This window comes from Rhinopithecus roxellana, chromosome 13, assembly GCF_007565055.1.
Source record: "Rhinopithecus roxellana isolate Shanxi Qingling chromosome 13, ASM756505v1, whole genome shotgun sequence".
Lineage (NCBI taxonomy): Eukaryota > Metazoa > Chordata > Mammalia > Primates > Cercopithecidae > Rhinopithecus > Rhinopithecus roxellana.
The window spans coordinates 8,030,109-8,054,674 of record NC_044561.1 but is presented as its reverse complement, the minus strand read 5'-3'; the positions used below and the strand labels follow the sequence as shown (position 1 = coordinate 8,054,674).

General features: G+C 44.1%; 1 long non-coding RNA gene across 4 annotated transcripts; it reads left to right on the top strand.

Moving 5' to 3' along the window:
• Window positions 1-24,038, top strand: LOC115892932. Of its 4 annotated transcripts, none has more exons than XR_004052867.1 (6): window positions 1-1,263; window positions 3,530-3,627; window positions 8,523-8,625; window positions 12,408-12,519; window positions 16,131-16,243; window positions 22,975-24,038. It is a non-coding gene; the product is annotated as an uncharacterized LOC115892932 (long non-coding RNA). The 4 variants fall into 4 exon arrangements; XR_004052868.1 differs by having other exon boundaries at window positions 8,513-8,625; XR_004052869.1 differs by having other exon boundaries at window positions 3,530-3,644.
• The last annotated feature ends 528 nt before the right edge of the window (window positions 24,039-24,566 follow it).

Below are 24,566 nucleotides of genomic sequence, written 5' to 3'. Positions count from 1 at the left end.
TTCAAAATGGAGGATTTTAATGTGGTCTCCAGTTGGATAGAAGTTGTGTGTACACGTGTATTATCCATACACACAGGGCCACTGTTCTGAGTTCCTCATGTATATTAATCTGTGTTTTATCCTCTCAACTCTGACAAGAAGGTACTTTTCTGCAGATGGAAAAGCTGAAACATGCAGAAGATTCACCACCTGCTCCAGGTCACCATTTTGTAAGTGGCTGAAGCAGGATGTGACCCCAGGTGGTCTGGCTCCAGAGTCCACGCACTGAGCTAGATCAAAGATAGAAAAGAGGGCACATTCAGCTTACTTGACTTTCCTTTTCATACTCACTACATCTCTCATGAAGACGGTCACCTTTTCTTATCCTGTCTTTGGACTTGAAACTCAATGATTTTGGCCTTTGTAGTCTGGTACTTGAGAAACACAAAGGATTCTCAACTCTTGGACCTCAGACTGGGAGCTGTGGTAAAAGTTTCCATTTTTGTGAGGCTTTTGGACATATAAAAGCCCCATGGCTGGTTTCCCTGGGAGTCACGCTACTGCTTTCTCATTCTCCAGCTTGCAGATGACCTGCTGTGGACTTTGCCTTGCAGTTAGGTGAGCAGTTGGGTAAATTCCCATTTACATCACACACACGCACATACATACATACGTATGTATGTATGTATACATATATACACACACAAGAAGACTTACCCCGAATACGTATGCGCCCAACAGTGGAGCAACCAGATTCGTAGCTACTTTGAAGGTTGAGATGGGAGGATCACTTGGGTCCGGGAGGTTGAGGCTGCTGTGAACCGTGATTGCACCACTGCACTTCATCCTGGGCGACAAAGTGAGACCCTGTCCAGGGGGAAAACAAGCCTCACAGGGGGAGGTTCATATGCATAGGTTGGGGAGTTCCTGCTCTCTGGTGTCCCACAACGCACCCTTCTACCCTACCTAGACTGGCCTGGGGTGATGCTGCCCTGAGGCTGGTCATCCCGCACTGTGACTGGCAGGGGACGCTAAAACAGCCTTTTCTGCCCCACATGGTGCGCATGCGTGTTCTCACCGCCGACACTGCATGGAGTGCGCGGCGTCCGGAATGAGTAGGAAAGCGGCTCCGGTTCCTTCAGGACCGCTTCAGGGGGCACCGCGGCGGTTTGGGGACGACTTGGAGCCCTGTCCTAGGGAGAAAACAGCTCCTGTCTGTGGCCCTGACTGGTTAGGTGGGAGCTGCGTGCAACTCAACTTCTCCGGGGCATTGTTTTCTACACGGTGAGTACAGAAGGTTGGTTCCTCCAACGTTCTCTTTATTCTCATTTTCTCCATAGCGTTTCTCTTTTCTAGTATTTTAGTATTTGTTTTACCATTAGTTTTGTTCCCTGAGGGCTTTTGAGGGTGGCAAGTGTAGCAGACTGTGTTATTTTTAGGGTTTGAGGACTTTTTCTGAGGGAACCTGTCCCATATAGATGGGGAGAGAGGAAAGCCCCAGGAGGAAGGGGAAGCCCGGCCCAGGTGGGAGTTGGGGCCAGGCCTGGGTGTTGGCTGCCTCCTGGCCAGGCCTCAGACGGAGGAAGAAAGATGCCAGCAGCCTCCAGGATTTGATGAATTTTTAAATTTGCCTTCGCGCCATCGGGACCCATCGGTACTCTTTCATGCCCCCCCACCCCTGGCCTTCAGGGAAGCCTGTGTCCCCTTCTGTCCCTCTGGTCACGACCACCGGGGCGGGGAGGTACACCCGGGTGCGAGCCTGACGGGGACTTGTCCCTGGTGACGGGGAAGCTGAGCACCTGGTTCTCTCCATGCTGCTCAGTGTTATGTCCCCTGTGCAGAAATGTCTGCTGGGTCCCTGCCCACTTCAGGGTTGATGATCTTGTAGTTGTTATTGCTGTTGAGCACTGTGAAGGTATTGCGTGTTTTTTATAACAATCCCTTAGGAGATGCATGCTTCCCCCAAACTTTCTCCCCATTTGTAGGATTCCTTTTCATTTGATTCATTATTTTCTGTACCCAAGTTTTTCAGTTGGGTGGAGCCCCATGTGGTTGTTTTTGCTTTTGTTACCTGTGATTCGCTTTCCCAATTTAAAAGATAGATTCAGAAGCCATTCCATTCTCGATGAGGTTTTACCGTCTGCTTTTTTTTTTTCGTTTTTTCTTTTCGCGTTTCCAGCCTGTGAGCCTAGATGCAAGTTGCTCCAAAGCTTAAGTGCTCCACCATCCCCTACACCCTTTTTTCTTACAGACGTTTGATGATCTATAATTTCAGGTCTTGTGTTTAGGTCTTCAATCCATTTCGAGTTGATTTTTATGTATTGTATACCAGAAGGGTCCTATTTCATTCTTTTTCATATAAACATCAGTTTTCTCAAAACCATTTAATGAAGAAATTCTCCTATCCCCCATTGAGGCTTTGTGATCTCTGATACTGTTTGCTTTGGGAGGTATACCCAGTAGTGGGATTGCTAGATTGTATGGTAGTTGCATTTTCAATTTTTTGAGGAATTTACTTTTTTTTTTTTTTTTGAGAGGGAGTCTCGCTCTGTTGCCCAGGCCGGAGTACAGTGGTGTGATCTCAGCTCACTGCAGTGTTTGCCTCCCGGGTTCAAGTTATTTTCCTGCCTCAGCCTCCTGAGTAGCTGGGACTGTAAGCATATGCCCACCACACCCGGCTAATGTTTTGTATTTTGAGTAGAGACAGGGTTTCTCTGTGTTATCAGGATGGGCTCGATCTCCTGACCTCGTGATCTGCCTGCCTTGGCCTCCCAAAGTGCTGGGATTACAAGCCTGAGCGACCGCACCTGGCCTACAACTTTTTTCCATAGTGTATATCCTATTTTATCTTTACACCAACAATGCATAAGATTTTCCCTATATCCAAATCCACACCAGCATTCTTTTACATTTTTAAGATATTTTCAGTAACATTTATTCCAGTCGGTGTGGGATGGTACCTGAATGTGGTTATGGAGTACATTCCTTTCTAATGAGTAGTAATGTTGAGGACCTTTTCTCTTATGTGTTTGTGCATTTTATGTCATTTTTGCAGCGATGTCAATTCAGGTTTTCTGCATGATTTCAGTTTGGATGTGTATTTTTTATGCTATTTGGTTTTTTTTTCCTGCGTACATGTTTGGTAACAACCAGTTATCACTTCCGTGATTCCCTCCTATTTTCTTTTCTTTTCTTTTTTTTTTTTTTTTTTTTGTTGAGACGGAGTCTCGCTCTGTCGCCCAGGCTGGAGTGCAGTGGCCAGATTTCAGCTCACTGCAAGCTCCGCCTCCCGGGTTTATGCCATTCTCCTGCCTCAGCCTCCCGAGTAGCTGGGACTACAGGCGCCCGCCACCTTGCCCGGCTAGTTTTTTTTTGTATTTTTAGTAGAGGCGGGGTTTCACCGTGTTAGCCAGGATGGTCTTGATCTCCTGACCTCGTGATCCGCCCGTCTCAGCCTCCCAAAGTGCTGGGATTACAGGCTTGAGCCACCGCGCCCGGCCCCCTCCTATTTTCTTATAATCTTTTTTTTTTTTTTTTTTTTTTGAGACAGGTTACTCTCAAGCTGGAGCAGCGTGGCACATCACAGGACCATGTATATTGGAATATTGGCTACCTACAGCTTTGCAGCGCAATTTGATATCAGGAATTGTGAGTCCTCCAACTTGGTTTGTATTTCTCAGGGTTCCTTAGATGTTTAGGACTGTTTGTGGTTCCATGTTAATATTAGCATTGTGTATTTAAATTTTTTTTTTTTTTGGACGGACTCTTGCTCTTTCGCCAGGCTGGAGTGCAGTGGCGTGATCTCGGCTCACTGCAACCTCCACCTCCTGGGTTCAAGCGACTCCCCTGCCTCAGCTTCCTAAGTAGCTGGAACTACAGGCGTGTGGCACCACACCTGGCTGATTTTTTTTTTCTTTCGTATTTTAGTAGAGACGGGGTTTTATCATGTTGACCAGGATGGTCTCGATCTGTTGACCCTGTGATGATCCACCTGCCTTGGCCTCCCAAAGTGCTGGGATTACAGGCATGAGCCACCGAGTCCGCCCCCCGCACCCCCACCACCCCGCTTTTTTTTTGAGATGGAGTCTTACTCTGTCAAGAGGCTAGAGCACAAAGCATGACCTCGGCTCACGGCAACCTCCACCTCCTGGGTTCAAGTGAGCCTCCTGCCTCAGCCTCCCAAGTAGCTAGGACTACAGGCATGCGCCACCATGCCCAGCTAACTTTTGTATTTTTAGTAGAGACGGGTTTCACCATGTTGGCCAGAATGGTCGCGATCATCTGACCTCCTGATCTGCCCGCCTCGGCCCCCCAAAGTGCTAGGATTAAGGCGTGAGCCACTGCGCCTGGCCTATACTTCTTAAATGTTCTGTCTGTAATAAGGCACATAAGCAGAGGGTATCCTGGGACTTTCTTCCTTATCTGGGGCTTTTTCATGTTTGTTTCTGTTTGTTTTGAGACAGAGTTCAGCTCTGTTGCCCAGGCTGGAGTGCAGTGGCATGATCTTGGCTTACTGCAACCTTTGTCTCCCAAGTTCAAGTGGTTTTTGTGCCTCAGCCATCCAAGTACCTAGAATTACAAGTGTGTGCTGCCATGCCAAACTAATTTTTGTATTTTTTAGTAGAGATCGGGTTTTGCTACGTAGGCCAGGCTGGTCTCGAACTTCTGGTCCCAGATGATCCGCCCACCTCAGCCTCCCAAGGTGCTGGGATTACACACATGAACCACCTTGCCCAGCCTCATCTGGGACATTTTGATACATGTATATTTTGGGTGATAAATCAGGGTACTTAGCATAACTATTTCCTCATACAGGTGTTTTTTTGTGGTGAGAACACTCAAAATTGTTCCCTTCTAGCTTTTTTTGAAAAATACAAAACAATATTCTAACAAAATTCCACGCAGCTGTGGAAGGGGACTCTAGAATGTGTTCCTCCCAACTAACTGTAACTTTGTTTCCATAACCAGTCCCTCCTATTTCCCCTCCTTCCCCCAGCCTCAGGAGACCACTCCTGTACTTTCCGCTTCCTGAAGGTTAAGTTTTTGGATTCAGTCTGAGTGAGGTCATGCAGTGTTTGTCTTTCTGTGCTTGGCTTATTTAACAGAATGTTTTCTAGGTTCATTAGTGTTGCCCTAAATGAAAATTGCATTATTTTTTATCACTGGAGAATATGTGGTTGTATATATGTACTATATTTTCTTTATCCCTTCATCTGTGGGTGAACAGGTAGGCGGATTCCATCATCCTAACTATTGTGAATAGTGATGTAATAGACATGGAAAGGCAGATGTCTGTTCAAAATCCTGGTTTGCTTTGACTGTATACCTAATAGTGGGATGAATAGATCATATAGTATTGTACTTTCAGTTTTTTGAAGAATCTGCAACTGCTTTCCAAAGTGTATATAGTAATTGACCCTCCCATAAACACTTCTTTTTTCCTGGAAATTGACACCAGCATTTGTGTTTGTATTTTTATTTGTCATATTCATGTGAATAAGTGAGATGCTTTCTGCGTATGGTTTTGATTTCCGTTTTGTGCAGGATTAGTAATGTTAACCACGTTTTCGTAAAGATAGAGTCAGTCCTATGTCTTCTTTGGCAAAAAGTTTATTCAGGCTCTTTGCCCAGTTTTGGATCGGTTCCTCATTTCGCTTTTGGTTAATTTTTTTTTTTTTTTTTTTTGCTAGTTACTAACATTAGTAGCTTGTGCCTTTTGGAAAACAATGTCTTATCAGCTGTATGTTTCCTCAAACTTTCTTCTCACCTTTAAGATGCTATTCTTTTTTGTTTTTTTTCTCCTCCCCCTTCCCCTGCACCAGACTCCGATGGAGTCTTGCTCTGTTACCCAGGCTGGAGTTGCAGTGGGGCAATCTTGGCTTACTGCAACCTCTGCCTCCTGAGTTCAAGCAATTCTCCGGTCTCAGCCTCCTGAGTAGCTGGGAATACAGGTGTGCACAACCATGCCCGGCTAATTTTTGTATTTTTACTAGAGCCAGGGTTTCACCATGTTGGCCAGGCTGGTCTCGAACTCCTGGCCTCAGGTGATGCGCCTGCCTCAGCCTCTGAAAGTGCTGGGATTGCAGGCGTGAGTCACCATGCTTAGCCTGTTTCCTTAAATTTCTTTACAAAAATTTACCCTATGGTAAAGATGTACTACCAGGGGGTAGAATGAGACACTTTGGTCCATGGGTGCATTGTTTAGTGATGAAATCAGGGTATTTAGCATATCTCTTGCCTCATAGAGTTACTATTCGTTTGAGATGAAGACATTGAGAATTCTTTTTTCTAGTTTTCTTGAAAAGTATCCTCTGATAATGTTAGACCTACTCACCCTGCTGCTGTGGAATAGAACTACGGGTTTCATTCCTCTCATGGAATATGTAACTTTATCGCTGTTTCCAATCCCTGACCGTGCCCCACCTTTGAATCCCAACCCATGTTAAGAACAGTTGTGCTTAAATAGTTCTATGCAATATGTTTTTTAGATTCCTCTGGAGTGAGACAATGCGATGTTTGTCTTTCTCTGTGTAGTTTATTTCTTCTCTTTTCTTTTTTCCTCTTTTTTTTTTTTTTTTTGTTTTTTGAGATCGTGTCTGGGTCTGGTTGCTCAAGCTGGAGTGCAGTGGTGCGATCTCGGCTCAATGCGTCCTTGTCCTCTTGGGGCTCAGGTGATTCTCCCACCTCAGCTTCGTGATTAGCTGGGACTTTTGAGAAATGTCTCTTCAGGGTCATTGCCCAACTTTGGCTGGGTTACTTGGTTTTGCATGTTTCGCTTCTTAGTAGCATGAGTTTCTCGTGCATACCATGTAACAACCTCTTTCAGATAAATGATTCCTCATCATGCCCTCCCTATGTGAAGAATGCTTAATTAAGCTCCAAGAGGTTTTCATAGTGCCTGTATATTTCTCCCAACAGTGTATGAGAGTGTGTTTGCAACTTCCTCCGGGGAATTTGTTTGAAATAATTGGTTTAATTATTCAAAATTAGGATGAGTCTCTATCTGAACGTGCTTTTCATTTACGGTTTAGAGATGACTGGTAATGTCGAGAACCACCCTTTTTACATGTTAGTGCATTGCACATTGTCTTTTTAGTAATATCTGTTCAGGTTTGTGTCCCAGTTTTGGCTGCGTTACTTGGTTTTGTGTGTTTTCTCCTCAGTGATATCTTAGTTTCAGATACATGATTCCTTATAATATCCTTTCTATCTGAAGAATGCCTTCTGAGTGTTGGTTGGTGCATTGATTTCTTTACTATGCAGTATTTTTTCAGTTTTTTTCTTTGTTTGTTTTTACTGGTTGATTATTATTTTAGTTTTTAGTGATGATTCTTTTTTTTTTTTTTTTTTTTGAGATGGAGTCTCTCTCTCTGTCGCCCAGGCTGGAGTGTCGCTGCCATCTCGGCCCACTGCAAGCTCTGCCTCCCGGGTTCATGCCCTTCTCTTGCCTCACCCACCCATGTAGCTGGGACTACAGGCACTTGCCACCACACCTGGCTAATTTTTTTTGGATTTTTAGTAGAGACAGGGTTTCACTGTGTTAACCAGGATGCTCTTGATCTCCTGACCTCGTGATCCACCCACCTCTTGGCCTCCCAAACTGCTGGGATTACAGGTGTGAGCCACCCTGCCCAGCCACACAGTGATTATTCTTGTAAGATACAGTCAATAATAAAAACCAGAATTTTTGACTTCTGTTATTGGAAGTGTTTTCCTTTTGTTGTTTTTCAAACTATTTAACATCGATTCAGGTTTTTTGAAACTTAAGCTCACTCTGTTTTCCTGTAGGCGTTTTATGCTTTTGAGTCATGTGTTTAGGTTTTAATTTGTGAGCCACAGCACCCAGCCTTGTTACATCTTGTGGGTGTTCTTTTGAGAAAAAATGTGTTGACTGCATACAGGCGTGTGTTTAGGTACTGTTATGTCCACAGGTGCATGGTTTCTTTTTATGCCACTGCCGTAGTCTTTGGGTAAGTAGAGCTTTTACCTGTAATTTGAAGATGAGTGTGAGGCCTCCAATCTAGTTTGTATTTCCTAGGTAGGATTGCTTTGCATATTCAGGGTCTTTGGTGGTTCCATGTGAATTTTTAGCTGTGTGTAGTTAACATTTTGTAACAAGTTTGGTTCATACCATATGTCCAGAATTAGTGGTGCAGTGGGACATTGTGATAATTGTATACCTTGCATAAGGATAGAATCAAGGAGTTTCTTGTGCCTGTGATCAGGTATAGGTCTTCTATCTTTGAGGTATGGACATCAGTATCCTCCTTGGTAGCTATTTTGAGAAAGACACGACCATATTTTTAGGCATAGTCGCCCTGCTGTGGAGTAGAATACCAGAATGTATTCCTCTCCTTTAACTCTCTGCATACCTATTGCCAATCCTTGCCCATGTCCTCCCTTCCACCCAGCCTATGGTGACCACTACTATATTTTCACCTTCAGTGAAATTTTTCAGTTCCCACATGATTGAGTGAGAACATGCAGGTTGATCTTTCTCTTTTCTCTGCTTTTCTGATTTGATTGAACATAGTATCTTGCAGGTGCAGCCGTGTCGTGGGAAATGAAAAATGCCCTGAATTTTGATGGCTGAAAAGTATTCCATTGTGCCTGTGTCCTGGAGATTCTTCATCTGTGAATGGACAGGTAGGTTGATTCCATCCTTTGGCTATTGTCAGTAGCGTGTCAAGAAAGAGGGGAAGGAAGCTTTGTCTCCAGCATACAAATTTCATTTGCTTTCCATGGAGAGCCATGGGTGGGATGATGACATTACAAGTTAGGCATATGGTTAATTTGTTCAGGGACCTTCTACTGTTTTTCCTAGAGTGCATCCTAATTAAAGTTCCACCCAGTAGTGTGTAAGATTATCCCTTTCTTTGTCTGGTCACCAGCCTTTGCCTTATTTCAAACACAGTCTTTCTTTTTGGCAATATTCATATCAGTTAGATTGAGATGGTGCCTGAGTGTGGTTTTCATTTACATGTTTGAGATGAGTTGATCTCAACAGTGATATTGAGAAACCCATTATTTTACCTGTGTTTTTGTTTTTTGGAGATGGAGTTTCTCTCTTGTTGCCCAGGCTGGAGTACAATGGCGCCATCTCAGCTCGCTGCAACCTTCGTCTCCTGTGTTTAAGTGATTCTCCCTCCTCAGCTCCCCGAGTAGCTAGGAGTATAGGTGTGTTCCCCCATACCTGGGTAATTTTTGTGTTTTTAGTAGAGACAGGGTTTCACCATGTTGGCCACGCTGGTCTCAAATCCCTGACCTCAGGTGATCTTCCCTTGGCTATTGTGAGTAGTGCTTCACTCCACCTGGGAAGGCAGCTATGATTTCCATGTAGTGATTTCTCTGTCCATAAGTACATACCCACTGTTGGAATTGCTAGATGAAGTGGTAGCTAGCTTTGTGATTGTTTGGGAAGCTCCAAGTGGTTTTTGTAGTACCTATGGTAATGGTGATTTCTCTCAACAGTGTGGAAGAGTATCTGTGTATGCAGGTTTCCCTGGGGCGTTCGTTTGAAATAACTGGTTTTTATTTTTTGTTAGAATTAGAGTGAGTTTATATCTGAGTGTGATTATCATTTACAGTTTAGAGATGACTAGCAATGGTGAGAACCACCTTTTTTTTCCTGTTAGTGAATTGCATATTGCCTTTTCAGTAATGTCTGTTCAGGTTTGCTGCCCAGTTATGGCTGGGTTACTTGGTTTTGGGTGTTCTGCTCCTTAGTGGGGTGTTAGTTGCTCCCAAATGTCAGATAACAACCGCTTTTAGATACATGATTCCTCGTAATATCCTTTCTGTCTGAAGAATGCCTTCTGAGTGTTGGTTGGTGCATTGTTTTCTTTACTCTGCAGAACTTCTTCAGGTTGTTTTGTGTTTTTATTTCTTGATTATTTTAGTTGTGATTTTTATTTTTGTTTTTCCTTTTTATTTTTTGAGACAGAGTCTCGCTCTGTTGCCCAGGCTGGAGTAGGGTGTCACGATCTTGACTCACTGCAACCTCCACCTCCCAGGTTCGAGCGATTCTGTTGTCTCAGCCTCCCGAGTAGCTGGGACTGCGGGTGTGCACCACTACTCCCAGCTAATTTTTATATTTTTAGTAGGGACAGGGTTTACCATGTGGGCTAGGCTGGTCTCGAAATCCTGACCTCAAGTGATCTTCCCACCTTGGCCTCCCAAAGTCCTGGGTTTACAGGCGTGAGCCACCGTGCCTGCTCGCGGTGACTGTTTTTGTAAGATAAGGTCGACGACGAAAACTAGAATTTTTGACTTCTATTGCTGGAAGTGGTTTTTTTTTTCTGTTTTTCTTTTTTTCTATTTGCTTTTACATCCTGTGAGCTTAGATTCAGGTTTTCCTAAACTTAAGCTCGCTCTGTGTTTTCCTGTAGCAGTTTTACGCTTTTAGATATTGTGTTTAGGGTTTAATGTATGTTGAGTTTCTGTTTGTGTATTGTATAACAACAAGGTCTTATTTCATTCTTTTGTATGTGGCTATCCAGTCGTTTCCGACTGCTCAATTGAACAGACTTCTGACTCCTCATCTCATCTTTTTTCCCTTCGAGACGCAGTCCTACTCATGCAGTCACCCAGACTAGAGTACAGTGGCGAGATCTCAGCTCTCCACAACATGTGCATCCTTGCTTCAAGAGATTCTCGTGCTTCATCTTCCCAAGTGGTTGGGATTGCTGGTGTGCACCACCACACCTGACTACAATTATCTGTATTTTTTCTAGAGATGGAATTTCATCATTTTGGCCAGGCTGACCTCAAGTGATCTGCCTGACTTGGTCTCTGAAAGCTCTGGGAGTACAGGTGTGAGCCACAGCACCCAGCCTCATTGTATCTTCTAGGCGTTCCTTTGAAAAAAATGTGTTGACTGCATACAGGTGTGCGTTTAGGTTCTCTTAGGTCCCTAGGTTCATGGATTCATTTTTATGCCACTACTGTAGTCTTTGGATGAGTGGAGGTTTTACATGTAGTTTGAAATTGGGAATGTGCAGCCTCCAATTGAGTTTGTATTCTCTTGGATTGCTTTGCACATTCAGGTTCTTTGGGTCTTTGGTGGTTCCGTGTGAATTTCTAGCCATGTATCATTAGCATTCCATAAAACGTTTGTTTCATACTTTATGTCCAGAATTAGGGGTGCATTGGGACATTGTGATACTTGTTTGTATATCTTGAGTATGGATAAAATCAGGGAGTTTCCCATGCTTGTGACCAGGTATAGGTTTGATATCTTTGATGTGTGAATATTCAATATCCTCCTTGGTAGCTGTTTTGTAAACAGCACAACCATGTTGTTAAGTGTCATCTCCCTGCTTTGGAGTGGAATACTAGAATGTAGTCTTCTCCTGTAACTCTCTGTGTACCTATTGCCAATCCTTGATGTCCTCTCCTCCACCTAGTCTGTGGTGACCACTGCTGTATTTTCACCTTCAGTGAGTTAAATTTTTCAGCTCCCACATGAGTGAGAACATGCAGGCTTGGTCTTTGTCTGCATTTCTGATTTGATTGAACAGAATATCTCCAGGTGCAGCCATGTTGCTGGAAATGATAGGATTCCATGAATTTTGATGGCCCAGAAGTATTCCATTGTGTCTGTGTACTAGAAATTCTTCATCCCTTCATCTGTGGATGGACAGGGAGACTGATTTCTTATCTTGGCTTTTGTGCATAGGGCTGAGTTCCACCTGGAATGACAGATAATCTCTTCCATGTCCTGATCATGTGCTCTGCGTATATACCTAGTAATAGAATTACTAGATAAAACGGTAGTTGTAGTTTTACGATTTCAAGGAACATCCAGGTCGTTTCTTTAGTGTGCATACTAGTTCACCATATCCCACCAGCTGTGGAGACAAGTTCCTCCTCTGAGAAGATTCTCACCATTGCTGACACACACAAAAGCGTAAGTGAAAATCACAGCAGATTTCATCTCACTCTGGTTAGAATGAATACTACCAACATTTGATGGTAGTTTGCTTCTATAGAGTATACATTATAACCCCCCCCACACACACAACCCAAGGTGTAAGGGACATTTTGAGATATCTATATGTAGCATCATGATGAAATCATCGTATCTGGCATGTCTGTGATCTTCCATCATTATGTTATCTCTGTGGAGAGAATATTCAGAACCGTATTTTCCAGCTAATTTTGAAAAATTTTTCTAGATTCTGTTGACCCTAGTCACCTAGTCACCCTGCTGTGCAATAGAACACCAGAATGGGTTCCTTGTATCTGAGCGTCACTCTGTACCCATTACCAGTCCCTACCCAGGCTCTCTGCTCTCCCCAGCCTCTAGTAACCCTTACTGGAAGTTCTGCTTTTAAGAGATAATGTTTAATGTATTCTGTGTACCTGATGTCATGCAGCGTGGGTCTCTCCCTGGCAGACTCATTTCATTTCACCTAATTGTCTTCCAGGTTTCTCCAAGTGGTTGCAGATGACATGATTTCCTGAAGTGTTACAGCTGAAGTGTGTTTCCTTGTGTACATATACTGTGGTTCCTTTATCCCTTCATCTGTGGATAGACAGGTAGGTTGATTCCACATCTTGGCTGTTGTGACTAGGGCTTCAGGACACATGAAAAGGCAGATAACACAGGGATTTCATTTTCTCTAAACGTGTACCCAGTGGTGGGATTGTTATTGGAATGGCAGTTGTACTTTTACCTTTTGTTGTTTGTTTGTTTTTAAAAAAAGACGGAGTCTTGCTCTTGTCGCCCAGGCTGGAGTGCAGTGGTGCGATTTCAGCTCAATGCAAGCGCTGCTTCCTGCGTTCAAGTGATTCTCCCGCTTCAGCCTCCCGAGTGGCTGGGAATCCAGGCACCTGCCACCATGCCTAATTTTTGTATTTTTAGTAGAGACAGGATTTCACCATGTTGGTAAGGCTGGTCTTGAACTCCTGACCTCAGGTGATCCACCTGTCTCGGCCTCCCAAAGTGCTGAGATTACAGGTGTGAGCCACTGCGCCCGGCCTACCTTTTACTTTTTTAAGGAACTTCCAAAAGTTTTTGTAGTGTGTACATAATTTTCATTCCACGAAGTGTGTGGAAGAATTTTTTTTTCTTTCTGCAAGTCTGCGCTGGCCATTGCCTTCAACAATTTTGATTTTTGTCTTTTGTAATACTCATTCTAGGTAGAATTAGATGGTAACCGAGTATGGTTTTGATTCACGTTTTTGTGAGGATTAGTGATACTGAGGAACTGTCACCTGTGAGTCCATTTCCTGCCTTCTTTTCACTCAGGTCTGTTTAGATCCTTTTACTTGGATATTTGTTGTTTTTGTTCTTGTTGTTTTTCACTTAGTCATATCACTTTATTGTCTGTGTTAGATAACAACCTCTTTCAGGGTTAGGATTTTTTATCATTTCTCCCGGTCTTTAGGATTCCTTTTTTTGTTGTTTCATTGTTTCTTTTTCCCTGTAGAATTTGTAAAGTGTCCCTAGTCACATATGGTTATAGTTGCATATATTAGCAGTGACTTTTGTGTTCAACACCCCGCTTCCGTGATAACAGAAAAACATGCGTGTGTGCGCACACAGAGTCAAGCCTTGCATTGTCTGTGGGTGTAGTTTCCCTACCTTTTTTTTTAGTGTTATGATGCTTTTTTACCTTTTGCAGCCTGTTTGCGTAGATACAGGGTTTCCTAAAATATACACCCACTCTCTTTTCTTATAGGACCTTTACAGTTTCAAGATTGAGTTTAGGTCTTCATTTTGTGTTGATTTTGTGTATCGTGCATTGTAAGGGTCCTATTTCAGTGTTTTTCCTGTGGATATTCAGTTTTCTCAAAATCGATAATTGAACCAGACTCTCCCTTTCCCATTGTATCTTTTTGGGGTTTTGAAAAATGTGTTCCCTACGTATCATGTTGGATAGAGGATTTGGCTGCCTCGTTGTGTCACTTAGGTCCTCGTTCTGTGTTTGTGACAGTCGTGCATTGTTTGGATAACTACAGATTGTTTTTTCATTTATTAGTTTTTTTGGTTCTTACCTTGGATTTTTCTTTTAATGCTTTCTGCTCTTCATTATTACAGTTTAAAAGGTATATATGCAAGTTAGTTACATCTGTTGATTGCATGACACTGAGACTTGGGGTCCCAACAACCCCGTAACCCAGGCATGAGCAGAGGGCCCACAGAGTGGGTCTTCAGCACACGTTCCCTCTCCCCTGTTTTTTATTGATCTGTGGTCATTCCCGGTGTCTGTTGTTCTCTTCTTTATGTTTGAGTCCATTCAGAGTTTAACTCCTGCTTGTAAGTGAGAACATGTGGCATTTGGTTTTCTATTTGGGCCTTAGTTCACTTATGACACTGGCCTGCAGTTTCCACCTTCTGTTGTCAGGTGATCCTCCTTGATAGGTCTACAGGTGCCCGCCACCACATCCGGCTAATTTTTTTATTATTGTAGAGAGGAGATCTCACCATTTTGCCCAGGCTGGTCTCAAATTCTGGACTGAAGCGATCCACCTGCCTTGGCTTCCCAAAGTGCTAGAATTACAGGTATGAGCCACTGAGCCGGCCTCTCATGCGCTGTAGATGGCTAGGTTGATTCCATGTCTTTGACATTGTGAATAATACTGCTATGAACATAACGAATGCCTGTGTCTTTTGGATAGCAGGATTGATTTTCCTTTGGGTAGATGCACAGGAGAGGGCTTTCTGGGTAATACTGCCATGAAAATACGAGTGCCTGTGTCTTTTGGATAGAAGGATTGATTTTCCTTTGGGTAGATGCACAGGAGAGGGCTTTCTGGGTGAGATGGTAGTTCTGTTTTCAGCTCTTTGAGAAATCCCCAATCTGCTTTCAATGGTGTCTGTACTAGTTTTAATCCCCTCCCCTCCATTGAAAGCGTACCAGCATTTCGTTTCCTCGGCTGCCTCGCCAGCATGTGTTCCTTGTCTGCGTGGTCCTCACCATTGTGACCTCCATGGGTTTACAACGTCTTGTAATGTTTTTGATTGGCAGCTCTCTGATAGTGAGTTTGAGCATGTTTTCCTATATGTCGGTTGCTTGTACGTTGACTTTTGATAAGTGTGTGTTCACGTCTCTTGCCTGTTTATTAATGGGATATTCCCTAGTTGACTTGATGAAGGGCCTTGTAGATTCTGCATATTAGATGTTGTGCAGATGCACAGTTTGGGACCGTGTTCTCCCTTTGTATGCACTGTTAACTCTGTTGGTAGTTTCTTTTGCTGTGCAGCAGCTCTTTTAGGTATTTGGTCTGACTCATCAATTTCTGTTTTTATTGCCCTTACTCTTCAGGACTTAGCCATCTAAATTCTTTGCCAAAGCCTATGTGGAGAAGGATATTTCACAAGTTTTCTCATAAGATTTTAATAGTTTGAGTTTTTCCGTTGAAATCTTTCATTCATCTCGAGTTCTTTGTGTCTGGTGAGAGGTAGGGGCCTAGTGTTACTCTTCTGCACATGGCTAGCCACTTATTTCAGCTCCGTTGATTGAATAGGGTGTCCTTTTGCCTTTGCTTACTTTGGTGGATTCTGTGTTAGATCAGATAGTTTTCAGTGTGTGGGTTTACTTCTTGGTCCTCGCTTGTGTTCCACTACTGTGTGGAAGCAGGTCCCTAGCTTTTCCATGAAATTTGAAATCAGGAAGTGTGATGTGTCCGATGTAGTCTGGATGTCTCAGGATTGTGGAGGATGAAACTCAGGGCACTTCATCGTCCCACATGAATATTAGCATCACCTATTTCTATTTCTTGCAACAAATGCGTTGCATAGTAAAGGAACAATACAATGAGAGGGTAGAGTGGGGCGTTATGGTCCATGCATACATTGTCGAATGATGAAATCAGGGTACTTAGTGTTTCTGATACCTTTTCCCATTGTTTATTCCTTTATGGTGAAACCCTTTCAGTATTCTCCTGTCAAGCTGTTTAAAAGTGATGTGCCTTTACTGTTAACCCTGGTCACCCTGCACTGGAATAGGACAACAGAATTTTCTTCCTCTCATTTCCCATTTACAATCCCTGCCCATTGTTCTTCTTTTCCCCCAATCTCTGCAAACCAATATTGTGCTCGCCGGGTCTTTGAGATAGAGTTTCTCAGATTCTGCATGTGCGAGATGACTCACGGTTTGTTTCTTTCCCCTCTTGTTCATTTAATTTACCATCATGTCCTCCAGGTGCAACTCTGTGGTTCCCCACGGTATGATTTCATTGTGGTTTTCTGTCTGAAGAGTATCCCAGGGTGTACATGTGGAGCAGCTTCTTTATCCCTTCTTCTGTAGATAAGCAGGTAGGTTGATGCTTACACTGGCTCTTGGGAACAGTGCTGGAATCCACATGGGTGAGTAGATCTATCTTTGGTGTCCTGATTTCAATGGCTTTGAGTGTATTCCTAGTAGTAGAATTGCCGGTTGAAATGGTAGTTGGAGTCTTTTAAGGTTTGGAGGAACCTCCAAGTGGTTTGTGTAGTGCGTGTGCTAGTTTACCTTCTCACAAACTGTGAAAGAGTGTCTCTCTCTCTGGAAACACACCAGAGTTTCCCTTTCTTTCAGTGTTTTTTTTTTCCACTCTTTATGTTAATACTCACTCCAATTAGAATGAGATGGTGTCTAAGTGTGGTTTTGATTTACATTTTGTGGTTAGTGTTGTTTGCCAAGTTATTGTGAACTTGTTTCAATTTGACATGTAAGACTGGGCAATGGATGTGAAGACCTGAGATGGATGCGCAGGTTAAAGATTCTGAATCAACATTACTGATCCTCACGAGAAGTCAATCAAAACCACACTCAGAAAGCATCTCTCTCTGGTGAGAATGAATGTTACCAAAATGGGACAGCAGTTTCATTGCCGTATAGTCTGTGTGTATAACCAGCGGATGCAAGGCACAATTTGATCTGTGTAAATGTAGCATCATCATGAAGTCACAGTGTCTGGCATCTCTGTGAGCTCCAGCCTTATGATTTCTCTGTGGAGAGAATATTCACAACTGACCTTTGTATCTGTTTTGAAAATTGTGGTTTTCTGTTCTTGCCTTTTGGCATAATGGCATACGGCTCTGTCCCAGTGGGGACTCTGTGTGGTGATTCCAAGCCCACATTTCCCTTCCACTCTGCCCTAATAGAGTTTCTTTGTGAAGGCTCTGCCCCTGCGGCAGGCTTCTACCTGGATATTCAGGTTTTCCTATACATTCCCTGGAATCTAGATGGAGGCTCTAGCTATACCTGGGACCCTTTGATCAGAGACAGGAGCCAGAGCGGCCAGCATGCGGAGAGCAGTGTGCCAAGGCTGTGCAGGGCAGTGGGGCCCTTGGCCTGGTCCAGGAGACATTTCATTATTTCTAGGGCTGCTTCTGAAATATGCGCAGAGTATACTAGTTTCCTTACTCATAAATGAGAGCTAAGCTTTGTGGATGCAAAGGCGTAAGAATGACACCATGGACTTTGGGGACTTAGGGGGAAAGGATGGAAACGGGGTGAGGAGTAAAAGACTACAAATTGGGTTCAGTATACTGCTCAGGAGATGGGTGCACCAAAATCTCACAAAAACTTATGTAACCAAATACCACCTGCTCCCCCAAAACCCTTGAAAATAAAAAATGTTTTCAAAAAAAAGATAAAACTGCCCTCAAGGAAAACTATTTTTGCAGGACACTGCCAGCCTGGAAAAAGGGAAATGCCAAACCTCTATCCTTTTAGTCTCACCAAAGAGGGGAAAACTGAGAGGCACACCTGGAGGTCACAGCACATGGCCTTGGACTCCTAGAAGAGTTATCACAGGACTTGAAAACACTTTTTTCCTCCCTCCACATCACACCACCCCATCCTCGGGACCCCTGTATATTACAGGGAGTGCAACAGAAGGAACTGCCAGTCTCAGATCTTATGACAAGTCTCTAGTGAACCCCCCCAAACAATAAGGAAGACAAAAACATGACCAGGTGCAGTGGCTCACGCTTGTAATCCCAGCACTTTGGGAGGCCGAAGTGGGCAGATCACCTGAGGTCAGGAGTTCAAGACCAGCCTGGCCAATGTGGTGAAACCTCATCTCTATTAAAAATACAAAAAAATTCTGGGCGTGGTGGGGGTGCCTACAGTCCTAACCACTAGGCAGGAGAATCACCTGAACCTGGGAGGCAGAGGCTGCAGTGAGCGGAGATCGTGCCACTGCACTCCAGCCTGGGCAACAGAGAGAGACTGTGTAAAAAAAAAACTAGTGGTTTCACCACCACGTGACCTTGGCCATCCCTTTTCTTCTTTCTGCATCAGTTTCCTGCATAAAATGGATAAGATGAGGATAACACTGCAGGGTTTGGAATGGTGCTTGGTATTAAGCAGAGACTTGGCGTGGGTTTTATTTGTGTTGTTTGTTTTTAAGACAGCCTCACTCTTGTCCCAGGCTGGAGTGCAGTGGTGCGATCTGTGCTCACTGCAACCTCTGCCTCCCAGCTTCAAGTGACTCTCCTGCCTCAGCCTCCCAAGTAGCTGAGATTACAGGCATGTGCCACCACACCAAGCTAATTTTTATATTTTTAGTATAGCCCGATCCTTATCCTCTTGTTTTGTTTTGTTTTGTTTTGAGACAGAGTCTTGCTCTGTCACCCAGGCTGGAGTGCAGTAGTGCGATCTTGGCTCCCTGCAGCCTCCACCTCTTGGGTTCAAGAAATTCTCATGCCTCAGCCTCCCACGTAGCTGGGACCACAGGTGCATGCCACCACTCCTGGCTTATTTTTTTTTTTCCTTTTTTTTTTTTTTTTTTTTTTTTGAGATGTCGTTTTGCTGCTGTTGTCCAGGCTGGAGTGCAATGTTGCGATCTTGGCTCACTGAAACGTCTGTCTCCTGGGTTCAAGTGATTCTCCTGCCTCAGCCTCCCAAGTAGCTGGGGTTACAAGCATATGCTACCACACCCAGCTAATTTTGTATTTTTAATAGAGATGGGGTTTCACTATGTTGGCCAGGCTGGTCTTGAACTCCCGACCTCAGGTGATCCACCTGTCTTGGCCTCCCAAAGTGCTGGGATTATAGGTGTGAGCCATCACGCCTGACCTAGATAGAGATTTTAATTAATTCCCCAAATCAGTTTTGATTCTGTCATGCTCATTATCTGCTTCTTCAAAAAGTCTTTGAACCAGTGTTAAGAATATTATTACTGCATCAGTAGCCGGGCACGGTGGCTCACATCTGTAATCCCAGTCCTTTGTGAGGCCGAGGCAGGTGGATCACCTGAGATCAACAGTTTGTAATCAGCCTGGCCAACATGGTGAAAACCCGTCTCTACTAAAAGTACAAAAATTGCCCAGGTGCGGTGGCAGGTGCGTCATCCCAGCTACTCAGGGAAGCTGAGAATCGCTTGAACCTGGGAGGCAGAGGTTGCAGTGAGCCGAGATTGTGCCACTGCACTCCTGCCTGGGTGACAGAGGGAGACTCCACTCCATCTCAAAAAATAATAATATTTTTGCATCAGACGCTTTGCTTTGTCGGTGTTACCTTCCGACTCTTGGAGATAGTATAGAAGTGTGAAATATGGAAAAATTATTATTATTATTATTATTATTATTATGTTTTTGAGACAGAGTCTTGCTCTGTCAACCAGGCTGGAGTGCAGTGGTGAGATCTCGGCTCACTGCAGCCTCCGTCTCCTGAGTTCGAGTGATTCTCCCACTTCAGCCTCCCGAGTAACTGGAATTACAGGCATGTGCCACCATAGCCGGGTAATTTTTGTATTTTTAGTAGAGACTGGGTTTTGCCATGTTGGCCGGGTTGGTCTTGAACTTCAGACCTCAAATGATTCACCTGCCTTGGTCTCCCAAAGTGCTGGGATTACAGGTGTGAGCCACTGCACCTGGCCTGGAAAAATTATTTTTAAATTAATTAAATGTATTCTTGTTCAATTTGGAATTTTAGTGAATCAAAAAACTCCATGAATGGTCTCAATACAAAATAATTCAGATTTCAGACTCAGGCCAAAACAATAGTATTACACCAACGAAAATACCAGTATTTCCTTTTTTTTTTTTTTTTTTTGAGACGGAGTCTCACTCTGTCGCCCGGGCTGGAGTGCGGTGGCCGGATCTCAGCTCACTGCAAGCTCCGCCTCCCGGGTTTACGCCATTCTCCTGCCTCAGCCTTCCGAATAGCTGGGACTACAGGTGCCCGCCACCTCGCCCGGCTAGTTTTTTGTATTTTTTAGTAGAGATGGGGTTTCACCGTGCTAGCCAGGATGGTCTTGATTTCCTGACCTCGTGATCCGCCCGTCTCGGCCTCCCAAAGTGCAGTATTTCCATTTTTAAAGCGAGCACAGCAGGCTGTGTGCAGTGGCTCATGCCTGTAATCCCAGGACTTTGGGAGGCAGTGGTAGATGGATCACTTAAGGCCAGGAATTTGAGACCAGCCAGCCACCATGGTGAAACCCCGTGTCTACTAAGAATATAAAAATTAGATGGGCACGTTGGCATGTGCTTGTAAACCTAGCTACTCAGGAGGCTGAAACTTGAGAATCACTTGAATCCGGGAGGCGGAGGGTGCAGTGAGGTGTGAGCTGCGATGGCACCACTACACTCCAGCTTCAGAGACATAGTGAGACTCTCTCAAAAAACAAAAAAAAAGCGTAGTGCCCAAGGATACTGGAAAACCAGGATGCTGAAGACCAAGGTAGAAGGAGTAGGGTGGAGCATAAACAGAATACATTCTCAATGAATGCTTCTTGAATAACTCCATGATAATTTAGACAATTACCGCATCTGCCCTAAAACAGACCTAAAGCTAATGAGTGAGTTTCCTTGCTCTATCGGTGAACTAATTGATGTTTTTCTCCTGAGAGCTACTGTGTGGCCAAATGGGCATTCCTGAGTGAAGACTAGCTATGGGCAGCATTCTGCTAGGGTTTTGTTCTTTCTTTCCTTTTTTTTTTTTGTTTTTTGTTTGTTTGTTTTGAGACGGAGTCTCGCTCTGTCACCCAGGCTGGAGTGCAGTGGTGCGATCTCGGCTCACTGCAAGCTCCGCCTCCCAGGTTCACGCCATTCTCCTGCCTCAGTATCCCGAGTAGCTGGGACTACAGGCGCCCACCACCACGTCTGGCTACTTTTTTGTATTTTTAGTAGAGACGGGGTTTCACCGTGTTAGCCAGGATGGTCTTGCTCTCCTCACCTCGCGATCTGCCCACCTCGGCCTCCCAAAGTGTTGGGATTACAGGCGTGAGCCACCGTGCCCGACCGGGTTTTGTTCTTTCTTAATTTTTTTTTTTTTCCCAGAGATGGGTCTAACTATGTTGCCCACACTGGAATGCAGTGGTATAAACATAGTGCACTATAGCCTTGAACTCCTGGGCTCAAATAATCTTCCTGCCTCAGCCTCCTGGATAGCTGGGGCTACAGGTGTGTATCATCATGCCCAGCTAATTTTTTAAAATTTTATTTTAACTTTTTCTGCAGAAACAAGCTCCTACCATGTTGCCTGGACTGTTCTTCAATTCCTGACCTCAAGTGATCCTCCCACTTTTCCCTCCCAGTGTTGGGATTACAGGCATAAGCCACTGTTCGAAGCCTTTTATCACATCTTGAAGTCAGTAAGAAATGGATCATCTCATCGGCGGGGCGCAGTGGCTCATGCCTGTAATCCCAGCACTTTGGGAGGATGAGGCGGGCAGATCATGAGGTCAGGAGATCGAGATCATCCTGGCTAACAAGGTAACCACCCTTCTCTACTAAAAACATAAAAATTAGCCAGGCGTGGTGGCGGCGCCTGTTGTCCCAGCTACTCGTGAGGCTGAGGCAGGAAATAGCGTGAACCCGGGAGGCAGAGCTAGCAGTGAGCCGAGAGCACGCCACTGCACTACAGCCTGGCAACAGAGCGAGGAGACTCTGTCTCAAAAAAATAAAAAAAGAAGTGGATTATCTCATAGACCAGAGCTTTCAGAACAAGTCAGTATTTTGGCTATTCTTGGCCCTTTGCATTTTCTTTCTCTTTTTTTTTTTCTTTGAGACGGAGTTTTGCTCTTGTTACCTAGGCTGGAGTGCAATAGTAGCTGGGATTCCAGGCGTGTGCCACATGCTTGGGTAATTTTTTTTATGTTTTATAGTAGAGATGGGGTTTTGCCATGTTGGCCAGGCTGGTCTCGAACTCTTGACCTCAGGATGTTCACCTGCCTCCGCTTCCCAAAGTTCTGGGATTACAGGTGTGAGCCACCATGCCCAGCCGCATTTTCATATAAATTGAGAATTAGCCAGGCGGTGGTGTACACATCTGTAATCCTAGCACTTTGAGAGGCTGAGGAGGGAAGATCACATGAGCCCAGGAGTTTGAGGCCACAGTGAACTATAATTGCACCACTGTACTCCGCTTAGACAACAGAGCGAACCCTTTTTAAAAGAAAATTATATCAATTTGTCAATATTTTTAAGAAATATGTTGAGATTCATTCTGATGGTGATGGTTTGCTAAAAAAAAAAAAAAAAAAAAGCAGGCCGGGCACGGTGCTCATGTTTGTAATCCCAGCACTTTGGGGAGCCGTGGCAGGCGGATCACAAGGTCAGGAATCATTCTGGCTAAACCGTGAAACCCCGTCTCTACTAAAAATCCCAAAAAAAAAAAAAAAAAAAAAAAAAATTAGCTGGGCGTGGTGGCAGGCACCTGTAGTACCAGCTACTCGGGAGGCTGAGGCAGGAGAATGGTGTGAACCCAGGAGGCAGAGATTGCAGTGAGCTGAGATTGTGCCACTGCACTCCAGCCTGGGCAGCAGAGAGTGACTCCGTTTCAAAAAATAAAAAAGAAAGAAAACAAAATGTTTAGATTTTGATAAGGATTACATGTAATGTACAAATCACTTTGGGGAGAACTGATCTTTATAATATCGAGTGTTCCAATCCATGAACATGGTATATTTCTCCAGACTCACACAAATATTAATGAATGCAAAAGAAAACATCAGATGGGTAGGGTTGTTGATTCAGAGAACACCCATGGCAATGTCGGTCTGGCATTACTTGCCTTCTGAGGGCTGTTTCTGCTTCTTACTTCGTTTTTCTAGGTTGCCAGCGTATCACGTGAACTTGTCGTATGTCCAGTGCTGATCGATTCAGGGGAAGGCACCTGTCCCAGGCCGGTCCAATAAATGTCCTTACACAGATATTTGGAACGGAGACTGAAAGACAGTTGAACCCGCCTCTCTGATTGCAAAATATAAAATTTAGGAGCTCCCTGTAACCGTGCTTCAGATTATGTGAACTAGAGGATCGGGGGAATTGCTGAGAAAAAAGGACAAATCTCAGAGAAACAGAGATAAGAGAAGACAGTGGTTGTTGAGTCTCTGACTCCAGTTCTTAAGGCCAGTGAATTCTGACAGATAGAACAATCTTGCTTATGAATTTCAAGAGACAGTCCATAAACCTGTCTTTAGGCTTAAGCTAGTTTGAGTTGGGTTTCTGTCACATGCAACAAGAGTCCTGACTACTGCAGTTGAGTGAAATTAAAAGGTATAGCCTCAATAGGTGAGCTAGCTCTGGTTTAAAAGACTTCCAGTTTGAATTACACTCCATTCCCTCTGGTGCCCTTAGAAAGAGCCCTCTCTAACACAGGCCAGCAGCTGGCAGTCATGCTTTTGTTTTTTTTCTCTGCAGGAATTTTACTGCCTTGATTTGAGACAGATTATCAGAGATGGGCACCGTTATCCTCTCTTTCATGCAGGATTTCTCACATATAAGTATTTGTCTTATGTTTGGATGCTACATTTTGGTTAGAATTTAATGATCATCTCTCTCATCAAGATTACCCACATGATCACTCTAACGCTGTTGCAAGCCTAACTGACAAGTACTCCATATGTGAAGATGTCAAGTGCAACCCAAAATAAGATGTAAGCACCAAATGGGACTGAGAGAGAAATGCTAGAAATCGTCACCCTTCCTGCCTTTCTTGATAATGACCATGCATCCTGTGAGGGAAAAAGTGTTATAGTGATAGAAAGGTAAGGTTCTGAAATTTGAAGAGATTGGAGGCCAGGTGTGGTGGTTCATGCCTGTAATCTCAGCATTTTGGGAGGCCAAGGTGGATGGATTGCTTAGACCCAGGAGTTCCAGATGAGCTGGGCAACATTGTGAGACCCCATCTCTAAAAATAAAAATACAAAAAATTAACTGGGTATAGTGGCTCACGCCTATAATCCCAGCTACTCAGGAGGCTGAGATGGGAGGATCGCTTGAGGAGGTCAAGGCTGCAGTGAGCTGTGATCATGCCACTGCACTCCAGCCTGGGTGACAGAGTGAGACCCTGTCCAAAAAAAAAAAAAAAAAGATTGGAGGGAAGAATTTTTGAGGATATTGTGGTGCAGGGAAAGGGTGTGCCGTATATATGCAGATAGTCCTTAGCTTTACAAACTTAACTCGTGAACAGGCTACCTTTCATACATTTTATATACTGTATACTGACAGATCCAACACACTTTTCAAAGGTCACATTTGAACCTTTTTTTTTTTTTTAGACGGAGTCTTGCTCTGTCACCCAGGCTGGAGTGCAGTGGCACGATCTTGGCTCACTGAAACCTCCACCTCCTGGGTTCAAGCAGTTCTCCTGCCTCAGCCTCCCGAGTAGCTGGGACTATAGGCACGTGCCACCAGGCCTATT